Raw genomic sequence first — 23,920 nt, forward strand, 5'->3', positions numbered from 1 at the left:
TCAGGAGGAGGAGGAGGAGACATCTGACGGAGCATCCCAAACATCGTCACGGCCTGCTTCTGAGGGTCCCCGCAGGAGGGGGGGTCGTCCACGGAAAAGAAAAGTGAGGGTCGGCGCAACAGCACCAACTCCCAGGACACCTGGCCTAGCACCTGGCCCACTGGAGCAACAGCAGCACAGCAGCAAAAGACATTCTCTGCCACATGGACTTGCTGGTCACTGTCTGACCAATGTTGACAAAGACTGTGGCATGGACTCTGAGGATTTCAAATGGCAAGGACACCAACTCCCCTAGTGAACTTTGGATTCCACACACCCGGAAAGCCCCTCATGTCAACCACCCCCCCCACCCCAACCAAAATAAAAAGTCCCACCATAAAGAGAAGATGCCTACTGATTGCATTATTACCTTACATGTGTCTTGTAAAGTCTAACCATGCCTGAGTTCTCATTTGACTTCAACCATCCACACCCTGGGGCCTGAGTCTGGCACAGGACACACATGGGTCACATTGTATTAGGCAAGACAGACATGGAGCACCATACACACCCGTGATGGGCCCAACCAGCTGAGGGGGTGGCCGCACAATCGTGCCGACAGACATATTGAGTACAGCGACAGCCATGCGCAGAGGTCAGGGATCATGTGGAGTGTCCTGGGGGGCACCCAGGTATGTGTGGACAGGTGGCAGAACCATGTCCTGCAAGCTTGAGTCAGGTGGATGCAGAGAATGGTGGCCTGGCCAACGTTGGATGCATGGGGATGGCACATGTCACAATACCCACACAGTCATGGACATCATGCACAATACACAGTCTAATCCCACACAAACAGCTTGCATCTTGCTACTCTACACATAGACACATAGCCACTATCACGGAAAACCATGCCAGACAGGCCGGATGCACCGTGGCAACACACCAGCATTGACTGAGAAGAAGCACCTTGGAGGCATAGGGACACCTTTATTAGTCATGTATTCGGGATTGCAGAGGCAACTCGGAGTACACATGAACGGGTCATGTGGAGTAACATGTGGGTCCAACACTGGCACCCCCCTTCTGCAGCACAAATGCGTGATAGCCATGGAACTGGCACACAAGTGTCGACTAACAGCTAAACACCCCCTGCTGCTCACGGAGAGACTGCCATACACCATTGATCCGCTGATGTGGAAGTCCCACTCCATGTCAAGCCAATGCAAACCGTATGTGTCCGAGGGCAGTGTAACACACATTGATGCCATCATCACATTCCACAATCCCATCACTGATGACTGTCAACAAGTCTGACCATCTATTCAGGTGTACCCAGCTGCATGTCATGTGTACCATGGTGATGCGACATGTCTGCAGAGGAACCAAACATCGACAGGGGCAGTGTGCATACATCGTAAACAACTGCCACACCCAATACACCCCTGATGCATCCCTTACCCTAAGGAGACTTCCAAACTTGTCCGTGCGTGTAACGCTGAGTCAGCACACGATGACGTGTCCATGAGGAATAGCAGTGCCACAACAATGCAAGCAGCAGACGGCATGCGCAAGTACCTGGGGAAGAGAGACACACAAGAAGTCAGCCACAAAAAGCACAGCCACTTGCATGTGTATGTACTCGACACATGTAAGGATGACAACATGCTAGGTCACAATTATGACTGGGGAAATACACATCACTGGCACCATCACTCCAGTGACACATCCACACACACCTCTGACTCACGTGCCATACATGCAGATGGACACACACATCGCAACACATGCCACACGGGGACCAATGCGTGCACACACAGACACTGGTACTCACCACTAAGCAAAGAAGTCGCGTATGAGCCGAGTCCGGATGTCCTCTTGCGGAACCACATCCTCCACATCACTAGCCCCATTGCCAAGACCTTCGTCCTCCACGGGTGGATGGTCCTGATCATCTTGATCCAGGATGAGTGGCACAGCTTTCTCAACTGCCATGTTGTGCAGCATGCAGCAGACCATGAAGATTTTGCAGACCTTCGCCGGGGCATATGGGAGGGCGCCGCCGGTTTTGTGGAGGCATCGGAATCGGCTCTTCAGGAGGCCAAATGTCCTCTCTATCACTCGCCTTGTCCGACCATGGGCGGTGTTGTAGCGGAGCTGGGCCGGCGTGATGGGGTTGCGGAGAGGTGTGATCAGCCATGGCATGTTGGGATAGCCAGCGTCCCCTACTTGGAAAGCACATGGACATAAGTAGGACAGGAGAAGCGGTCGTGCTGGAAGTCTACGCAAAATACAGGACAGACAGAGTGTACCCACCAACAGCACATGCTCGTTCGTTGCGCAGCTGCGTCATCATTTCAGGCACCCTGCTACGCCTCATGATGTAGGCATCGTGTGCTGATCCTGGAAAACGAGCACAGACATGTGAAATCACCATGTTGGACAGACACACCACAAGGGCATTGATGGAGTGGTAGTGTTTGCGATTCCTGTACGCTACCTCCTGTGCCTGTGGTGGTACCAAAGCCACATGTGTCCCATCTATGGACCCAATAACATGGGGCATCCCTCCCAGGGCATAGAATCCACGCTTGACACCAGTCAACATTTCAGGGGTTGGGAAATGGATGAACTGATCCAGGTGAAGCAACATGGCCTCTAAGAAATCATGCAGCACACGGCAGAACATGCTCTGGGACATGCCACCAACATGAGCAATGGTATTTTGAAAGGTACCCGTGGCAAGAAAATGTAGGGCTGCCATTACCTTCAGCTTGGGTGTCAGTGCCGTAGGATACCTGTGCAGCGGTTGCAAGTGTGGTGCCAGCCTCGCCGTCAACTCCAGAATCAACGGTTGGGGGAAGCGGTAGCACCGGATACAGTCATTCTCCCGCATGTCAGCCAAATCCGGAATTGCTCGGGGAAGAAGCGGCGCTCTGCAGTAATTTGGAAGTGACAAAGAAGAGTGAGTGCACTACAACAACAATTTTTTGGTGCTGAGCACATGTTAATCTGTCAATACACATATGCGACATACGGAGTCAGGTATGTGCCACATGCCCTGGACACGTATGGCTGCCAGGTGACACTCCTACCAAGACCCAGCTACACACGGAGATTGTGAACCTCCACATGCCATGGCATGGGATTAGCTGTGTCCCAGTGTAAGTGAACAGCCAGACGCAACACAGGAGTGACATACATCAACACATCAGCAGAAGTAGGATGTCGATTGCAGAGACTGGTAGCGGAACACTAGAGCCACAGGTCACATGACATTACACTAGGACAGCCCACACACCTTGCCATGAAGGTGTACATGTAATGACTCACCACACATTCATAGAGAGGATGCAGACATGTCCTTGTTACGCTACTCGTGTCCCATGCATACATACGCACCTCACATCCGATACCACATGTGGCCTGGTGTGCGGAACAGTGTGCCATGTCCATCTACACACAGACACATGTTGGTTGCTGCAACAGCTGATGCTTTTGAGGGAGCTCCAACATCAAGCTAATGGGAACCCCCCACACATACATGACAGAGTCACATCGTGCACCGTGGGTAGTGACATGTCTGGTGTGGTAACCCCTGTAGCGGGCATCAGGGGACACTTGCGTGTGTTGTTGACCGTGCCATGCCAGTGACGCTCATCCCAAGTGTGCAGTACGACATGCACACATGTCAAAGGAGTTAAGGGCATGCCTGGCACACATTGCACCGTCACACATAACATCTGTACACATCTCATCATACATCTGGTGCCTTCTCGACTCAGGAGTAATGTGCCACATCACAGCCTTTCACACCTGTGCCCCACACATGTAGTAATGCCCAGACAATGCCTTGATGTCCATCCATGGACAAGTATGTCAGCCCTATTCCTTCCTGTGTGCTGCCTGTCACCACTGTGATGTGTGAAAGGCACCGTACTTTCGCTAAGAGGGCCTGTGTACGTTCCCTATCACTATGGGAGTGCTGCCGTATGTGTACCCATAGTGATAGTGAGCATACGCACGCGTGTACGGTCCGTATCACTATGGGAACACATACGCGAGAACACCCATAGTGAAAGTGAGCGTACAGGCGTGTGTACGGTCCGTACCACTATGAGTACGCATACGCGATAACACCCATAGTGATAGTGAGCGTACAGGCGTGTGTACGGTCCGTCTCACTATGGGTGTTCTCGCGTATGCGTACTCATAGTGATAGTGAGCGTACAGGCGTGTGTACGGTCTGTACCACTATGAGTACGCATACGCGAGAACACCCATAGTGATAGTGAGCGTACAGGCGTGTGTACGGTCCGTCTCACTATGGGTGTTCTCGCGTATGCGTACTCATAGTGATAGTGAGCATACAGGCGTGTGTACGGTCCGTACCACTATGAGTACGCATACGCGAGAACACCCATAGTGATAGTGAGCGTACAGGCGTGTGTACGGTCCGTCTCACTATGGGTGTTCTCGCGTATGCGTACTCATAGTGATAGTGAGCATACAGGCGTGTGTACAGTCCGTACCACTATGAGTACGCATACGCGAGAACACCCATAGTGATAGTGAGCGTACAGGCGTGTGTACGGTCCGTATCACTATATGTGTTCTCGCGTATGCGTACTCATAGTGGTACGGACCGTACACACGCCTGTACGGGCCGTTGATATGCATTTGGGGTGCCCTAGGGCCCCGGGACGCACCGTACCTGTGTGTGAAGCTCCAAATTACATAGGGGACACATGAGGGACAAGTATAAAGGCCTACATGCATGCTGGTTGTCATGGAGACCAAGTTTAAAGTTTGAATTTTTTTAAGCAGGTGCACAGCAGTAGTCAGTTTGAATGAATCTACTTTGTTGCAATGTGGTTCTGGAGTTGACATCATGCTCAAGAAAAAAACACAATAAGAACCCACTGACTGTGCTAGGTTTGAAGGGATTGGAGGAAACATAGGATGCAAATGTGAGTGACCAATCACTCTGTACTCCTGTGCATGAAACAGGCCAGCAAGGCAGATATAAGGCAGCCAGGTCCCATGAGGGAGCACTTGCCTGCACAGCTTTGTATTCGACGACCCAGCTGCTGCTACTGATTCCCTGGAACCATGTCAAGGTCTGTGGAGAGGTCACAGCCTTTCACCCTGGAGGAGAACCTGGCTTTGCTGGATGTGATCCTCCCACAGTACCCCCTGCTGTATGGGCGGCCAGGGTATCAGGTGAGTGCAGAGTCCACTAGCACAGACTGTGTCCCTTTTTTGTGAGTGTGACTTCTGGCATTGTGTCCAGGTGTGACACACATGCTATGTACTGTAGGGGGGGTCCCATGGGGGGAATGCCTGATGTCTCCCAGCCAGAGCATGCTGTGGTGCATGTCTGCCGTCCTCACTTGCATTGTGTTTACTGTGACAATCACTGCATGGTGCATGCCACATTCTGCCTGTCTTGTCGTCCTGGGAATGTAGCTTCTTCAGTCCTCATGTGATTATGTGCTCACACCAGTGTGACAGGTGACTGTACCCACAGATGTGTGTTTGTTCAGTGTACCTGTGCTGAGAGTGTCCACATGATGTGTTCGTACCCTGGACATCGGTGTGTGTGTAAGTCCCCTGTCATGTGGGTGGGTGCATATGTGGAGTGTAGCACCCGGGCTGCATGAGGGATGGATATACCCTGCCCATCTGATGTGAGCAGGGAGCAGTGCTGTGTGTCTGACGTGCAGAGCCAGCCCCACACCTGTGAGCCCCCCCCCCGTCTAGTGGCACATGTGCAGAGTGAGGTTTGTCGCTGCATTTGGCAATGGCAGGTGAATGTCCTGTGCCTGTGTGTGTCTGTGTACTCTGCTGCGGTAGCGTCAGTGGCCTGTGGCATGTGACTGCTTAGAGGTGCTGCACATTATCCTGGTGTAGCTTGTGATGCACAGTGTGAGCCTGGATCATTGATTGTGTAGTTGCCCTCATTCCACCTGTGTACTTTCAATGGCACGTACTGCTTTCGCCCTTCCCCAGAGGATCATGTCCCTATGACAAAGGTGCAATGCGTTGGATGCATACTATGCCTTGTTGTAAACAGCAAATTTGTTCTAATATGTCTCTCTGTGACATGTGCCTGGTGTATTGATGTAGTGTCACTTGTTCATCCTCACAGGTAGGCGCCTCTGCCAAGAAGCAGATATGGCTGACCGCCGTCAGTGCCGTGAGGAGTGCGGATGGTCGCAAGTGGCGCCTGGCCCAGGTGAGGAAACGCTGGCAGGATATCCGGTGCTGGACACGGAGGATCGCACGGGTCCTGCTGGGGGACTCACCTGAGACCCATAAGAACCGCGGGCGCCGCCGTCTGACCCACATCCACAAGCGTGTGCTGGCGGTGGTATTTCCAGACTTGGAGAGGCGCTTACAGGAGAAGCAGCAACAGGAAGGGGGTAGGTACATGTGTGTTTGTTGTGTGTCACCAGCATTTGTAAGTGCACAGTTGCATGGATACACTGCCAGGGTTTAAAGGTGCTGTGCAGATCCTGTTACCCACAGTATAGCGGTGCTCTCCTGCCTCCCTTCCCCTCCTTGCAATGTGTTCCCTGGTCTGTGTGTAGTCACTCCTTCACAAGGTAATGTAGGCTGGTGCTTTCTCCACGTGAACTATGCCTGTAGCATCATGTGTGGGGGTGGTGTGTAACAGGTTTTGGGACCTTGCCTGTGCCCTGTCCAGTTCAGTACATGTGGGTTCCATGTCAGTTGGCACTGATGCTGAGTCCAGACATGGGAGTTAGTCTCTCAAGTGTCATGCCTTACAGCGCGCATGTCCTATGTTGTGGCCTGTGACATGATGTGCATGAGTGTGCGATACGCATAGTGCAGGGATGGTGGCGTGTGTTGCAGTCATTCCCATTCAGGACCATGGAGTTGTGTGGCCACTACTGTCCCCTGGGGCATATTTTCATAGGTGTCATGTGTGTCATCACAAAACGTGGACACTCTCAGTGTCTACAGCATAGGTTGTGCTCTGTGCCATTGTCCCCTGGCACCATGTATATTGACGTGAAATGTAGTACAAGTGTCCACTGTACAGCCTGACCTGATTTTCCTTGTTCATACTCACAGTGGCCAGTGCCTGTGTGTCTTGTTACAATCATCTGATGATGGCCATTTGTACATGATTATTTGGACAGGCGCACCTTGGGTATTTGGCGTCCAATCTTGCAGTTATGCAGCCCCTGTGTATTTCACCCAGACTAAGAGATGTAAGTGCCACCTGTGTCTCAACAACTTGTCTCATGTAGGGGGTGGATGGTGCGGGACAAGCCTACATATCAAAACCAGAATTCTCCTTGCTAGGTCTGGCCAGTGTGTGATGTTTGTCTGGACATACACTCAAGGTGCAGTGAGCCAGTCATGGTGGGCATGTTTTCAGTATTACCTATGCAGCATGTGCCTCAAGTTCATGGATATGGTCCCTGCTCATCCCTCTTTTCGGCACCGCTGTGTGGTGCAGATGCAGTGCTGGATTGTCCCCAGGGCCTAGCTCCTATGTCAAACTCCATTTCATGTCATTTGCTATTGTGTCATGCTCTCCATGGATTTTCAGTGGCATGGTGGGTCAACCAACTGTGTGTTGCATGCCCTACATCTGTACCTTGTTTTGTAGATGTTACTGATCTTTCTTTTCAGGCTATGCACTGTAACCTATGTAGATTGGACTCATGTGACATATGTATACAGGTGTGTGATTAATTGCTGTCTCTTCACCTTGCCCACAGCATCGTCGGGGGACACGGAGGGAGACATGAGCACAGACGGAGCGGAGGGACCGAGCACCAGTGCCAGCGTTGACATCGTGGCTGGCACATTGAGTGGTACTGAGGCGGAGGAGAGTGAGGCCGAGGACCTGTCCACTGGCACGACAGAATATGAAGCTGACGGGTCCGAGGATGATCTCTCCGAGTGGGCGGAGGCTGCAGCTGACAGCGGCACAACATCTCACCCCGCCCCCTCCATTGCCATCAGCCGCCTCCCACTTGCTCGTGTTGCTGGAGCAGAGTTTTCTGTTGAAAATTTATTGAGTTTTAAGCTCCAGTTTTGTTTCTATGTTATGATTAAAAAATATTAATTTGAAAATACTAATTAATAGTTTGTTTTGTTAAAGTCTGAACTAACCAACATCACTAATGGGAAGAAACGATTACACGTGGGACGCATATATGTTGCTTGATAATAATGTGCGGTTTTACTAAATGAGTGTTGTAAAAGTGCTATTTGTTTCATGTTTATGCTTTTAAAATAACGTGTACTAATGCTTTATTGCGTTGCAGAAGGCTAGATAATTACATACACATATGGGTATTAGTGGGGACTAACACTGTTTAATCATTATGCTGTGGTAACGTTGTTTTGTGTTTCTTTTAATTAAGATGGTCCGTTTTGGCCTAAAACAAGATGGATGCCTTTTACAGCCTGCACTCGAGTGATTGAATTTTGATGAGAGGCCTTGCTGAACATGGTCGAGAGTCACCTGACCGCAGCCTTTGCCTGGTTAGAAAGTTTTCCGTGAGGACAGTAGCTCTGGGAACGTTTCCAGCTGCCCTTGGACAAGGATAAAGCCACAATGAACAATAACTAGCCTGCGGTGGCTCTGCTAAGATATCAAGGAAGAACATTTACGAAAGATACATTTGCAAACTCGAGTTTCCTTCTTCCGTCTTTTTATTTTTGTGATTTTTCCTGAGCGGAGGTTTCCTAAATGTAACTGAATGACATCCTTTCCTGTCCGCTCTGCTCAGCGGCTCAACGGATATCTAACATTTGTTTGTAACTTTTATTTGTAACTTTTCCTATAAATATGTTAGACTAGAGAGGGTCCGGGTTCATCTTGTTCATTGCTGTTCATCGTGTTCATTGCGTTCTTTGGTTCATCGCGTCTTGGACTTCTTCTTGAACCTATGCTGAGGACGGCAACTCGAGAGACTTTACTGAGAGACCTGTCCTGACCCTTTTAGCTAGAATAGGTAACTATGAGAATAATGAGAATAATGATTTTGCTAATAATTGACTTTCGTTTTGCATTAATTTAGATAAATAAGCATTTGTTTGAATTACAGTGTTGGGTGTTCATTTCTTGTCATTTATTGAGTTTCAAATGTATTTCCTATGTTTAAAAAATCATGACTCAGGACAATAACTTTCTGGTCGCATTGACCTCATTGTAGATGCAGATTGGTTTAGGTTTTCTTTCCTATATTCAGTGTGGATAGAGTAATAGTATTAATTTTAGTGTGATGGGCCCTAGCGTATGATGTGTGTTTGTGCGTGTGACTGTAGGTTTACTCTGTCCGTGGAAGCAGGGAGAATTTATATGCGCCGATCTGCAGCAGTTTCCTGGTAGCAGTATGATGGTTAGATTATTGTCTTGATCAGATTAGATTGCTTGTACATTGGCTTTTGATTCATTGATTATTGATTGATGTTGATATATGTACTAATACTATATGTTGAAGTCATTGTATTGAGTTTTATGTAGTGCTTCTGGAACTTGGGAGCTGGTGACAGTTCCGTAGTAGGGCAGAGAGAAGAGTGTGCTGCTCTCGGGAAAAACGGGATTGTTGGAATTACCTGTACGTATGCAGGAAAAACGTGTGACAATTGAAGTTGCGCGTCACATTGTCTGGGTTCGGAATCAGTGACATCGTCGTGTGTTACTATTAGAGATATATTTCCGGTATAAAAGGAGTGCGTATGGTAGCGAAAGGTTATTTGTGAAACTCTGGTCATAAGTCCCAGGGATCCGTAAGGTTCGCCGTTAAAGCTTATCGCGGGAGGAGTAATAGGTATTCTCTGAGCTTTTCTGAAGGACTGGGCAGAGGTAAGCGCTGCTTGGTTAACGTGTGTTATAATTCTGTAGTGGGGCAGACTGTTTGCTGTTCTCGGGAAAGGCAGGATTCTGTGTGCATGTGCTACATTTTCTGGTGTGAAAGTGCGTGAATGTATGACCATTTAATTGATTGTAAGACTCTTGGGAGCAGTCCTAGAGGAAACAGTTAATGGATGCATGTTAGAAGGGCAGAGTAGAGGGATGTGCTGCTGTGTCAACGAGAGTAATTATTCTGTAGTGGAGCAGAGGTAAGCGCTGTTCTAGAGAAAAGCGGGATTCTTGTGAAAAAGATTTCCTTTACTATTCTGTGGTTAGCGAAACAGACAATGGAGATGTTTATATGTTGTAACTAATAGATTTTGTGGAATCTGAAACGAAGTCTACTGAAAAGGTTTTGTAAAGGAGGGGTAGACTAGTGACAGGAGACAGAACAGAAGCGACTGCAGCAACTGCTGACGTCATACAGACCGCGCTCTGATTGGGTAGTGGATCAGAACAGTGCTCGCGCTAGGATTGGTGCGTTGGTGTGAGCCGCGCAGGGATTGGAAGGAGTACAGAGTGACGTAGACGCTCCAGGATTGGTGTGTTGGTGTGAGTCGCGCTGTTATTGGACAAAAGATCGCACAGTTGCGGAAGGGACTAGAGAATATTGGTAAACATTAAAATGTATTACCAACCGGAGGAAAAGAAGAAGAAATCCTTGTTCGGTAAAATAAAGAAGTGGTTCGACAAGGATAAGAACATAATAACCAGAGAGCGTGAATTGCTACCTCCAACGAAAACTCCAGCATCCTTCATGGTTGCGAAGTATGGGTATCATACCTGTATTTGGTTAGATAACTGGGCTAAGTATACTAAGGAAGATGGTGTCTTAGCGTTCCCGGAACATGGTTCATTTAATTTGGCCGTGTTGAGAAATTTACGGGAGAAAATGATGTGTCTAGAGCCTAGACCAAGGCCGACACAGTTCGAGGCATTGGTGGAATGGGAAGATGAGGTGCATGAGCGAGAAAAGCAGAGGAGTGGAAGCAATTATAGGTACTTTTTTGGGAGAAAATATGATCGTGAAACTCATCATGATCGAATGAGGAGATGGCGAGATGCTAGTATGTCAGAGGGATTATATCCTATGAGGACAGTTGAAGAAGCGGAAGGGAGGAAAGGTGCAGCGACGGTGCCTGATGCAGAAGTGAGAAGGTATGGAGCTAATGATTATGAGGATGAGGTCTTGGATGACATGATTTACAAGAGACCACCTCCGTATAGACCAGAACCAGAAGACAGCACGCCAGTTGTCACTCCAATAAGAGATACTTTGCGAATTATTAAAACTGAAGTTGTGACACCAGATCTGAAAAGTGATAGCTCTTTCACGGAAAGGGAAAGAGAGAGAGAGCGAGAGAGAGAGAATCGGGTCAGTGATGAGAAAACAAGAGAATTAGCCAGAACGACATCTGAACTAACTGAGAAAATTAGAGAGCTAACGAAAAATCTTGAAGCTGTTACAGTGCCTGTAACTATTGGTCCGGTTGTGCCTATTTTTGATAAGCAAAGAATGAGTGAAAATGGTTTGACAGTTCCCTATGTTGGAGATGGATTGGTTGGTACTTGTTCTTTGGAGGAATCAGGAATGAGAACGGGAGGAAATAACTTGAGACAGTTGAGACATGACACCTGTAGTGGAGGATTAGATGTACAGCCTAATTCAGGATTGAATACTGGTTGTTTGGGAGGAACAATTCTGGAACCACAGAGGGTGACAGAACAAGTGGGTGCAGTGAAAAAGTCTACTGAAATAACAGCTGAGGATTTGAATGATTGGTTGAAAGTTCTTCAAAAGAAGGATAAAGATTCACAGGCAATTGATGTAGCCAGGTTGCGCATAGAATTGGAGGAGCTTATTGCAGGGACAATTCCTACAGATATACTCAAAAATCATCATGATGGAGAGTTGTTATTCATGTGTAAAAGTGTCACCTGTAGGGCTAAGAGTACACATGACAGGTTAAGAGCAATAGCGAGTGAACAAGGAGTTGACATGGATAAGGTAAAAGCTTTGCAGAAGTCTTACAGGATGGATTTTACAGATGAAGATATTGAAAATCTAAATGGTGCTGGCAGAACAGGACAGATTAAGGAAATGATTGCCTTATTGCGAAAATGGGGTGATGTAGAAAAGTGGAAGGATAGACGGTACAAGAAAAGGGAAGATTCAGTGGACAGGATTTATTCAGCTTTCCCTGTGAGAGAAAAAGAGAAAACAGTGGATGCTTATCCCATGAGAGAGATTCCTGGAGGTGGATATGTACATGTCCCATGGACTAGACAGAATATTTTATCATTTACGAATGATTTCCCTCGACTGAGAGAAAAGCCCGTCGAGTGGTATAGGCAGGTAGACAGGTTTGTGAAATTGTCAAAAGTGCTGTGGATTGACCTGAATAGTCTGTTTGACATAATTGTTCCAGCAGACTTGTGGGCTGAGTGTAAGATAGTTATAGATTGGCCTGCAAAGGAGTATCCAAGAGATCAGAAAACAGGAGCACCTGATCCAGAGGTTATGAAGAAGTATGATCAGGTTATTGTGTTCCTGAAAAATAAAGTACCCCGGAAAGAGACAGACTGGGTTAGGATAGATCGAACACATCAAGAAGCAAAAGAATCAGTTCATGCTTTTTACGAAAGGCTGATACTGGCTTTTAAACAGTTCAGTGGAGATGAACACCTGGGTGACAAGGATTTGAGTCATTTTGTATACAGATTTGTATATGGCCTGAGACCTGAAATCAGTGAAAGGATTCGTGAGCATACAGTTGATTGGCAGAGTAAAAAGATTGATGAGATCTTGAGACATGCAAAATACTTCAGTGATGAGATTGAAGCAAAACAGAGAAAGTTGAAAGAAAAGGCAATGTGGGCACAAGTGAAGGTTGCTGAGAGACAAGAAGCACAGTTGATGGAACAGGCAAATAATCCAGGAATTAGACCCAGATATGCAGGGAAAGGAAAAGGGAATTTAGAGGAGGCCAAAAAGAAGTTCCCTTGTCACAACTGTGGACAATTGGGGCATTGGAGATCCGAGTGTACCAATCCACCATTAGTGAGTAATGAAAAAAAATCATTAAATCAACAGGTGCAGAACGAGGGGTGTAATCAACAGCAGCAACAACAGAAGGTTGTCAGACAGCAGAGTCAAGAGCCAAAACCGCCCTTACCGCAGAATAGAGGGTCCCAAAAGTATAACCAGGACTCAGGATTCTACAATGATGAGCAGGTAAACAAACCGAGACGTTCTAATCTGGTACAACAGTACTGGTTAAAGAATGAGGGAAGTGAGTCTGAAGGGGACTATTGACGGTGCCGAAGAGAGGAGGAAGAGTGCATACTTGGTGCAACTCTAGAAATAGACCAGGCAGGACCATTTGTGGATGGGAAAATAAATGGGGAGAGTGTTACTTTTTTGGTAGACACAGGAGCGACGAGATCAACTGTCAGGTCAGCAGATATTAGAAATCTTCCTCTCTCGGACGAAGCAATCCAAGTAGTTGGTGTAGCCAATACACAGATTAAGACTCGTCTTACTGAACCAGTAAGGGTGAGTATAGGGAAAATTTCAGATATGCACAGATTTGTTGTCTGTGATACTAGTCCAGTGAACTTATTAGGTAGGTTATGCAAAGGTTGGTCGCACACTGCTCGTCACACCAGCAAGTAGCCCCAAAGGACTGTGGTAAATGTAGTGGCGACGGCGGGTACGCCTATGCCACGCAGTATAAAGAACAGTATGTGTTGCGTTAGCCATCCCTGGACACGTGTTTCGAGGTAGTTGCCTCTCGTCAGCAGGGAGCAGGTCAGTGTAAAGGGGTGCCGTGTGGACTGCCAAATGTAATTAAAACAGGTCAAGTACCTCTCATGGCGCGCAGGTGCAGATCCAAGGCGCGTCAGCCCGTTGGCTCAAGGGAGCCGTAATAAATTATGCAAAGGTTGGTCGCACACTGCTCGTCACACCAGCAAGTAGCCCCAAAGGACTGTGGTAAATGTAGTGGCGACGGCGGGTACGCCTATGCCACGCAGTATAAAGAACAGTATGTGTTGCGTTAGCCATCCCTGGACACGTGTTTCGAGGTAGTTGCCTCTCGTCAGCAGGGAGCAGGTCAGTGTAAAGGGGTGCCGTGTGGACTGCCAAATGTAATTAAAACAGGTGAAGTACCTCTCATGGCGCGCAGGTTTCAGATCCAAGGCTCGTCAGCCCGTTGGCTCAAGGGAGCCGTAATAAATTATGCAAAGGTTGGTCGCACACTGCTCGTCACACCAGCAAGTAGCCCCAAAGGACTGTGGTAAATGTAGTGGCGACGGCGGGTACGCCTATGCCACGCAGTATAAAGAACAGTATGTGTTGCGTTAGCCATCCCTGGACACGTGTTTCGAGGTAGTTGCCTCTCGTCAGCAGGGAGCAGGTCAGTGTAAAGGGGTGCCGTGTGGACTGCCAAATGTAATTAAAACAGGTCAAGTACCTCTCATGGCGCGCAGGTGCAGATCCAAGGCTCGTCAGCCCGTTGGCTCAAGGGAGCCGTAATAAATTATGCAAAGGTTGGTCGCACACTGCTCGTCACACCAGCAAGTAGCCCCAAAGGACTGTGGTAAATGTAGTGGCGACGGCGGGTACGCCTATGCCACGCAGTATAAAGAACAGTATGTGTTGCGTTAGCCATCCCTGGACACGTGTTTCGAGGTAGTTGCCTCTCGTCAGCAGGGAGCAGGTCAGTGTAAAGGGGTGCCGTGTGGACTGCCAAATGTAATTAAAACAGGTCAAGTACCTCTCATGGCGCGCAGGTGCAGATCCAAGGCTCGTCAGCCCGTTGGCTCAAGGGAGCCGTAATAAATTATGCAAAGGTTGGTCGCACACTGCTCGTCACACCAGCAAGTAGCCCCAAAGGACTGTGGTAAATGTAGTGGCGACGGCGGGTACGCCTATGCCACGCAGTATAAAGAACAGTATGTGTTGCGTTAGCCATCCCTGGACACGTGTTTCGAGGTAGTTGCCTCTCGTCAGCAGGGAGCAGGTCAGTGTAAAGGGGTGCCGTGTGGACTGCCAAATGTAATTAAAACAGGTCAAGTACCTCTCATGGCGCGCAGGTGCAGATCCAAGGCTCGTCAGCCCGTTGGCTCAAGGGAGCCGTAATAAATTATGCAAAGGTTGGTCGCACACTGCTCGTCACACCAGCAAGTAGCCCCAAAGGACTGTGGTAAATGTAGTGGCGACGGCGGGTACGCCTATGCCACGCAGTATAAAGAACAGTATGTGTTGCGTTAGCCATCCCTGGACACGTGTTTCGAGGTAGTTGCCTCTCGTCAGCAGGGAGCAGGTCAGTGTAAAGGGGTGCCGTGTGGACTGCCAAATGTAATTAAAACAGGTCAAGTACCTCTCATGGCGCGCAGGTGCAGATCCAAGGCTCGTCAGCCCGTTGGCTCAAGGGAGCCGTAATAAATTATGCAAAGGTTGGTCGCACACTGCTCGTCACACCAGCAAGTAGCCCCAAAGGACTGTGGTAAATGTAGTGGCGACGGCGGGTACGCCTATGCCACGCAGTATAAAGAACAGTATGTGTTGCGTTAGCCATCCCTGGACACGTGTTTCGAGGTAGTTGCCTCTCGTCAGCAGGGAGCAGGTCAGTGTAAAGGGGTGCCGTGTGGACTGCCAAATGTAATTAAAACAGGTCAAGTACCTCTCATGGCGCGCAGGTGCAGATCCAAGGCTCGTCAGCCCGTTGGCTCAAGGTAGCCGTAATAAATTATGCAAAGGTTGGTCGCACACTGCTCGTCACACCAGCAAGTAGCCCCAAAGGACTGTGGTAAATGTAGTGGCGACGGCGGGTACGCCTATGCCACGCAGTATAAAGAACAGTATGTGTTGCGTTAGCCATCCCTGGACACGTGTTTCGAGGTAGTTGCCTCTCGTCAGCAGGGAGCAGGTCAGTGTAAAGGGGTGACGTGTGGACTGCCAAATGTAATTAAAACAGGTCAAGTACCTCTCATGGCGCGCAGGTGCAGATCCAAGGCTCGTCAGCCCGTTGGCTCAAGGGAGCCGTAATAAATTATGCAAAGGTTGGTCGCACACTGCTCGTCACACCAGCAAGTAGCCCCAAAGGACTGTGGTAAATGTAGTGGCGACGGCGGGTACGCCTATGCCACGCAGTATAAAGAACAGTATGTGTTGCGTTAGCCATCCCTGGACACGTGTTTCGAGGTAGTTGCCTCTCGTCAGCAGGGAGCAGGTCAGTGTAAAGGGGTGCCGTGTGGACTGCCAAATGTAATTAAAACAGGTCAAGTACCTCTCATGGCGCGCAGGTGCAGATCCAAGGCTCGTCAGCCCGTTGGCTCAAGGGAGCCGTAATAAATTATGCAAAGGTTGGTCGCACACTGCTCGTCACACCAGCAAGTAGCCCCAAAGGACTGTGGTAAATGTAGTGGCGACGGCGGGTACGCCTATGCCACGCAGTATAAAGAACAGTATGTGTTGCGTTAGCCATCCCTGGACACGTGTTTCGAGGTAGTTGCCTCTCGTCAGCAGGGAGCAGGTCAGTGTAAAGGGGTGCCGTGTGGACTGCCAAATGTAATTAAAACAGGTCAAGTACCTCTCATGGCGCGCAGGTGCAGATCCAAACACGTGTCCAGGGATGGCTAACGCAACACATACTGTTCTTTATACATCGTGGAATAGGCGTACTCGCCGTCGCCACTACATTTACCACAGTTCCTTGGGGCAACTTGCTGGTGTGACGAGCAGTGTGCGACCTACCTTTGCACAATTTATTACGGCTCCCTTGAGCCAACGGGCTGACGAGCCTTGGATCTGCACCTGCACGCCATGAGAGGTACTTGACCTGTTTTAATTACATTTTGGCAGTCCATGCGGCACCCCTTACACTGACCTGCTCCCTGCTGACGAGAGGCAACTACCTCGAAACACGTGTCCAGGGATGGCTAACGCAACACATACTGTTCTTTATACATCGTGGAATAGGCGTACTCGCCGTCGCCACTACATTTACCACAGTTCCTTGGGGCAACTTGCTGGTGTGACGAGCAGTGTGCGACCTACCTTTGCACAATTTATTACGGCTCCCTTGAGCCAACGGGCTGACGAGCCTTGGATCTGCACCTGCACGCCATGAGAGGTACTTGACCTGTTTTAATTACATTTTGGCAGTCCATGCGGCACCCCTTACACTGACCTGCTCCCTGCTGACGAGAGGCAACTACCTCGAAACACGTGTCCAGGGATGGCTAACGCAACACATACTGTTCTTTATACATCGTGGAATAGGCGTACTCGCCGTCGCCACTACATTTACCACAGTTCCTTGGGGCAACTTGCTGGTGTGACGAGCAGTGTGCGACCTACCTTTGCACAATTTATTACGGCTCCCTTGAGCCAACGGGCTGACGAGCCTTGGATCTGCACCTGCACGCCATGAGAGGTACTTGACCTGTTTTAATTACATTTTGGCAGTCCATGCGGCACCCCTTACACTGACCTGCTCCCTGCTGACGAGAGGCAACTACCTCGAAACACGTGTCCAGGGATGGCTAACGCAACACATACTGTTCTTTATACATCGTGGAATAGGCGTACTCGCCGTCGCCACTACATTTACCACAGTTCCTTGGGGCAACTTGCTGGTGTGACGAGCAGTGTGCGACCTACCTTTGCACAATTTATTACGGCTCCCTTGAGCCAACGGGCTGACGAGCCTTGGATCTGCACCTGCACGCCATGAGAGGTACTTGACCTGTTTTAATTACATTTTGGCAGTCCATGCGGCACCCCTTACACTGACCTGCTCCCTGCTGACGAGAGGCAACTACCTCGAAACACGTGTCCAGGGATGGCTAACGCAACACATACTGTTCTTTATACATCGTGGAATAGGCGTACTCGCCGTCGCCACTACATTTACCACAGTTCCTTGGGGCAACTTGCTGGTGTGACGAGCAGTGTGCGACCTACCTTTGCACAATTTATTACGGCTCCCTTGAGCCAACGGGCTGACGAGCCTTGGATCTGCACCTGCACGCCATGAGAGGTACTTGACCTGTTTTAATTACATTTTGGCAGTCCATGCGGCACCCCTTACACTGACCTGCTCCCTGCTGACGAGAGGCAACTACCTCGAAACACGTGTCCAGGGATGGCTAACGCAACACATACTGTTCTTTATACATCGTGGAATAGGCGTACTCGCCGTCGCCACTACATTTACCACAGTTCCTTGGGGCAACTTGCTGGTGTGACGAGCAGTGTGCGACCTACCTTTGCACAATTTATTACGGCTCCCTTGAGCCAACGGGCTGACGAGCCTTGGATCTGCACCTGCACGCCATGAGAGGTACTTGACCTGTTTTAATTACATTTTGGCAGTCCATGCGGCACCCCTTACACTGACCTGCTCCCTGCTGACGAGAGGCAACTACCTCGAAACACGTGTCCAGGGATGGCTAACGCAACACATACTGTTCTTTATACATCGTGGAATAGGCGTACTCGCCGTCGCCACTACATTTACCACAGTTCCTTGGGGCAACTTGCTGGTGTGACGAGCAGTGTGCGACCTACCTTTGCACAATTTATTACGGCTCCCTTGAGCCAACGGGCTGACGAGCCTTGGATCTGCACCTGCACGCCATGAGAGGTACTTGACCTGTTTTAATTACATTTTGGCAGTCCATGCGGCACCCCTTACACTGACCTGCTCCCTGCTGACGAGAGGCAACTACCTCGAAACACGTGTCCAGGGATGGCTAACGCAACACATACTGTTCTTTATACATCGTGGAATAGGCGTACTCGCCGTCGCCACTACATTTACCACAGTTCCTTGGGGCAACTTGCTGGTGTGACGAGCAGTGTGCGACCTACCTTTGCACAATTTATTACGGCTCCCTTGAGCCAACGGGCTGACGAGCCTTGGATCTGCACTTGCACGCCATGAGAGGTACTTGACCTGTTTTAATTACATTTTGGCAGTCCATGCGGCACCCCTTACACTGACCTGCTCCCTGCTGACGAGAGGCAACTACCTCGAAACACGTGTCCAGGGATGGCTAACGCAACACATACTGTTCTTTATACATCGTGGAATAGGCGTACTCGCCGTCGCCACTACATTTACCACAGTTCCTTGGGGCAACTTGCTGGTGTGACGAGCAGTGTGCGACCTACCTTTGCACAATTTATTACGGCTCCCTTGAGCCAACGGGCTGACGAGCCTTGGATCTGCACCTGCACGCCATGAGAGGTACTTGACCTGTTTTAATTACATTTTGGCAGTCCATGCGGCACCCCTTACACTGACCTGCTCCCTGCTGACGAGAGGCAACTACCTCGAAACACGTGTCCAGGGATGGCTAACGCAACACATACTGTTCTTTATACATCGTGGAATAGGCGTACTCGCCGTCGCCACTACATTTACCACAGTTCCTTGGGGCAACTTGCTGGTGTGACGAGCAGTGTGCGACCTACCTTTGCACAATTTATTACGGCTCCCTTGAGCCAACGGGCTGACGAGCCTTGGATCTGCACCTGCACGCCATGAGAGGTACTTGACCTGTTTTAATTACATTTTGGCAGTCCATGCGGCACCCCTTACACTGACCTGCTCCCTGCTGACGAGAGGCAACTACCTCGAAACACGTGTCCAGGGATGGCTAACGCAACACATACTGTTCTTTATACATCGTGGAATAGGCGTACTCGCCGTCGCCACTACATTTACCACAGTTCCTTGGGGCAACTTGCTGGTGTGACGAGCAGTGTGCGACCTACCTTTGCACAATTTATTACGGCTCCCTTGAGCCAACGGGCTGACGAGCCTTGGATCTGCACCTGCACGCCATGAGAGGTACTTGACCTGTTTTAATTACATTTTGGCAGTCCATGCGGCACCCCTTACACTGACCTGCTCCCTGCTGACGAGAGGCAACTACCTCGAAACACGTGTCCAGGGATGGCTAACGCAACACATACTGTTCTTTATACATCGTGGAATAGGCGTACTCGCCGTCGCTACTACATTTACCACAGTTCCTTGGGGCAACTTGCTGGTGTGACGAGCAGTGTGCGACCTACCTTTGCACAATTTATTACGGCTCCCTTGAGCCAACGGGCTGACGAGCCTTGGATCTGCACCTGCACGCCATGAGAGGTACTTGACCTGTTTTAATTACATTTTGGCAGTCCATGCGGCACCCCTTACACTGACCTGCTCCCTGCTGACGAGAGGCAACTACCTCGAAACACGTGTCCAGGGATGGCTAACGCAACACATACTGTTCTTTATACATCGTGGAATAGGCGTACTCGCCGTCGCCACTACATTTACCACAGTTCCTTGGGGCAACTTGCTGGTGTGACGAGCAGTGTGCGACCTACCTTTGCACAATTTATTACGGCTCCCTTGAGCCAACGGGCTGACGAGCCTTGGATCTGCACCTGCACGCCATGAGAGGTACTTGACCTGTTTTAATTACATTTTGGCAGTCCATGCGGCACCCCTTACACTGACCTGCTCCCTGCTGACGAGAGGCAACTACCTCGAAACACGTGTCCAGGGATGGCTAACGCAACACATACTGTTCTTTATACATCGTGGAATAGGCGTACTCGCCGTCGCCACTACATTTACCACAGTTCCTTGGGGCAACTTGCTGGTGTGACGAGCAGTGTGCGACCTACCTTTGCACAATTTATTACGGCTCCCTTGAGCCAACGGGCTGACGAGCCTTGGATCTGCACCTGCACGCCATGAGAGGTACTTGACCTGTTTTAATTACATTTTGGCAGTCCATGCGGCACCCCTTACACTGACCTGCTCCCTGCTGACGAGAGGCAACTACCTCGAAACACGTGTCCAGGGATGGCTAACGCAACACATACTGTTCTTTATACATCGTGGAATAGGCGTACTCGCCGTCGCCACTACATTTACCACAGTTCCTTGGGGCAACTTGCTGGTGTGACGAGCAGTGTGCGACCTACCTTTGCACAATTTATTACGGCTCCCTTGAGCCAACGGGCTGACGAGCCTTGGATCTGCACCTGCACGCCATGAGAGGTACTTGACCTGTTTTAATTACATTTTGGCAGTCCATGCGGCACCCCTTACACTGACCTGCTCCCTGCTGACGAGAGGCAACTACCTCGAAACACGTGTCCAGGGATGGCTAACGCAACACATACTGTTCTTTATACATCGTGGAATAGGCGTACTCGCCGTCGCCACTACATTTACCACAGTTCCTTGGGGCAACTTGCTGGTGTGACGAGCAGTGTGCGACCTACCTTTGCACAATTTATTACGGCTCCCTTGAGCCAACGGGCTGACGAGCCTTGGATCTGCACCTGCACGCCATGAGAGGTACTTGACCTGTTTTAATTACATTTTGGCAGTCCATGCGGCACCCCTTACACTGACCTGCTCCCTGCTGACGAGAGGCAACTACCTCGAAACACGTGTCCAGGGATGGCTAACGCAACACATACTGTTCTTTATACATCGTGGAATAGGCGTACTCGCCGTCGCCACTACATTTACCACAGTTCCTTGGGGCAACTTGCTGGTGTGACGAGCAGTGTGCGACCTACCTTTGCACAATTTATTACGGCTCCCTTGAGCCAACGGGCTGACGAGCCTTGGATCTGCACCTGCACGCCATGAGAGGTACTTGACCTGTTTTAATTACATTTTGGCAGTCCATGCGGCACCCCTTACACTGACCTGCTCCCTGCTGACGAGAGGCAACTACCTCGAAACACGTGTCCAGGGATGGCTAACGCAACACATACTGTTCTTTATACATCGTGGAATAGGCGTACTCGCCGTCGCCACTACATTTACCACAGTTCCTTGGGGCAACTTGCTGGTGTGACGAGCAGTGTGCGACCTACCTTTGCACAATTTATTACGGCTCCCTTGAGCCAACGGGCTGACGAGCCTTGGATCTGCACCTGCACGCCATGAGAGGTACTTGACCTGTTTTAATTACATTTTGGCAGTCCATGCGGCACCCCTTACACTGACCTGCTCCCTGCTGACGAGAGGCAACTACCTCGAAACACGTGTCCAGGGATGGCTAACGCAACACATACTGTTCTTTATACATCGTGGAATAGGCGTACTCGCCGTCGCCACTACATTTACCACAGTTCCTTGGGGCAACTTGCTGGTGTGACGAGCAGTGTGCGACCTACCTTTGCACAATTTATTACGGCTCCCTTGAGCCAACGGGCTGACGAGCCTTGGATCTGCACCTGCACGCCATGAGAGGTACTTGACCTGTTTTAATTACATTTTGGCAGTCCATGCGGCACCCCTTACACTGACCTGCTCCCTGCTGACGAGAGGCAACTACCTCGAAACACGTGTCCAGGGATGGCTAACGCAACACATACTGTTCTTTATACATCGTGGAATAGGCGTACTCGCCGTCGCCACTACATTTACCACAGTTCCTTGGGGCAACTTGCTGGTGTGACGAGCAGTGTGCGACCTACCTTTGCACAATTTATTACGGCTCCCTTGAGCCAACGGGCTGACGAGCCTTGGATCTGCACTTGCACGCCATGAGAGGTACTTGACCTGTTTTAATTACATTTTGGCAGTCCATGCGGCACCCCTTACACTGACCTGCTCCCTGCTGACGAGAGGCAACTACCTCGAAACACGTGTCCAGGGATGGCTAACGCAACACATACTGTTCTTTATACATCGTGGAATAGGCGTACTCGCCGTCGCCACTACATTTACCACAGTTCCTTGGGGCAACTTGCTGGTGTGACGAGCAGTGTGCGACCTACCTTTGCACAATTTATTACGGCTCCCTTGAGCCAACGGGCTGACGAGCCTTGGATCTGCACCTGCACGCCATGAGAGGTACTTGACCTGTTTTAATTACATTTTGGCAGTCCATGCGGCACCCCTTACACTGACCTGCTCCCTGCTGACGAGAGGCAACTACCTCGAAACACGTGTCCAGGGATGGCTAACGCAACACATACTGTTCTTTATACATCGTGGAATAGGCGTACTCGCCGTCGCCACTACATTTACCACAGTTCCTTGGGGCAACTTGCTGGTGTGACGAGCAGTGTGCGACCTACCTTTGCACAATTTATTACGGCTCCCTTGAGCCAACGGGCTGACGAGCCTTGGATCTGCACCTGCACGCCATGAGAGGTACTTGACCTGTTTTAATTACATTTTGGCAGTCCATGCGGCACCCCTTACACTGACCTGCTCCCTGCTGACGAGAGGCAACTACCTCGAAACACGTGTCCAGGGATGGCTAACGCAACACATACTGTTCTTTATACATCGTGGAATAGGCGTACTCGCCGTCGCCACTACATTTACCACAGTTCCTTGGGGCAACTTGCTGGTGTGACGAGCAGTGTGCGACCTACCTTTGCACAATTTATTACGGCTCCCTTGAGCCAACGGGCTGACGAGCCTTGGATCTGCACCTGCACGCCATGAGAGGTACTTGACCTGTTTTAATTACATTTTGGCAGTCCATGCGGCACCCCTTACACTGACCTGCTCCCTGCTGACGAGAGGCAACTACCTCGAAACACGTGTCCAGGGATGGCTAACGCAACACATACTGTTCTTTATACATCGTGGAATAGGCGTACTCGCCGTCGCTACTACATTTACCACAGTTCCTTGGGGCAACTTGCTGGTGTGACGAGCAGTGTGCGACCTACCTTTGCACAATTTATTACGGCTCCCTTGAGCCAACGGGCTGACGAGCCTTGGATCTGCACCTGCACGCCATGAGAGGTACTTGACCTGTTTTAATTACATTTTGGCAGTCCATGCGGCACCCCTTACACTGACCTGCTCCCTGCTGACGAGAGGCAACTACCTCGAAACACGTGTCCAGGGATGGCTAACGCAACACATACTGTTCTTTATACATCGTGGAATAGGCGTACTCGCCGTCGCCACTACATTTACCACAGTTCCTTGGGGCAACTTGCTGGTGTGACGAGCAGTGTGCGACCTACCTTTGCAC

Source organism: Triturus cristatus, chromosome 1_2 (genome assembly GCF_964204655.1).
Source record: "Triturus cristatus chromosome 1_2, aTriCri1.1, whole genome shotgun sequence".
NCBI classification, from domain to species: domain Eukaryota; kingdom Metazoa; phylum Chordata; class Amphibia; order Caudata; family Salamandridae; genus Triturus; species Triturus cristatus.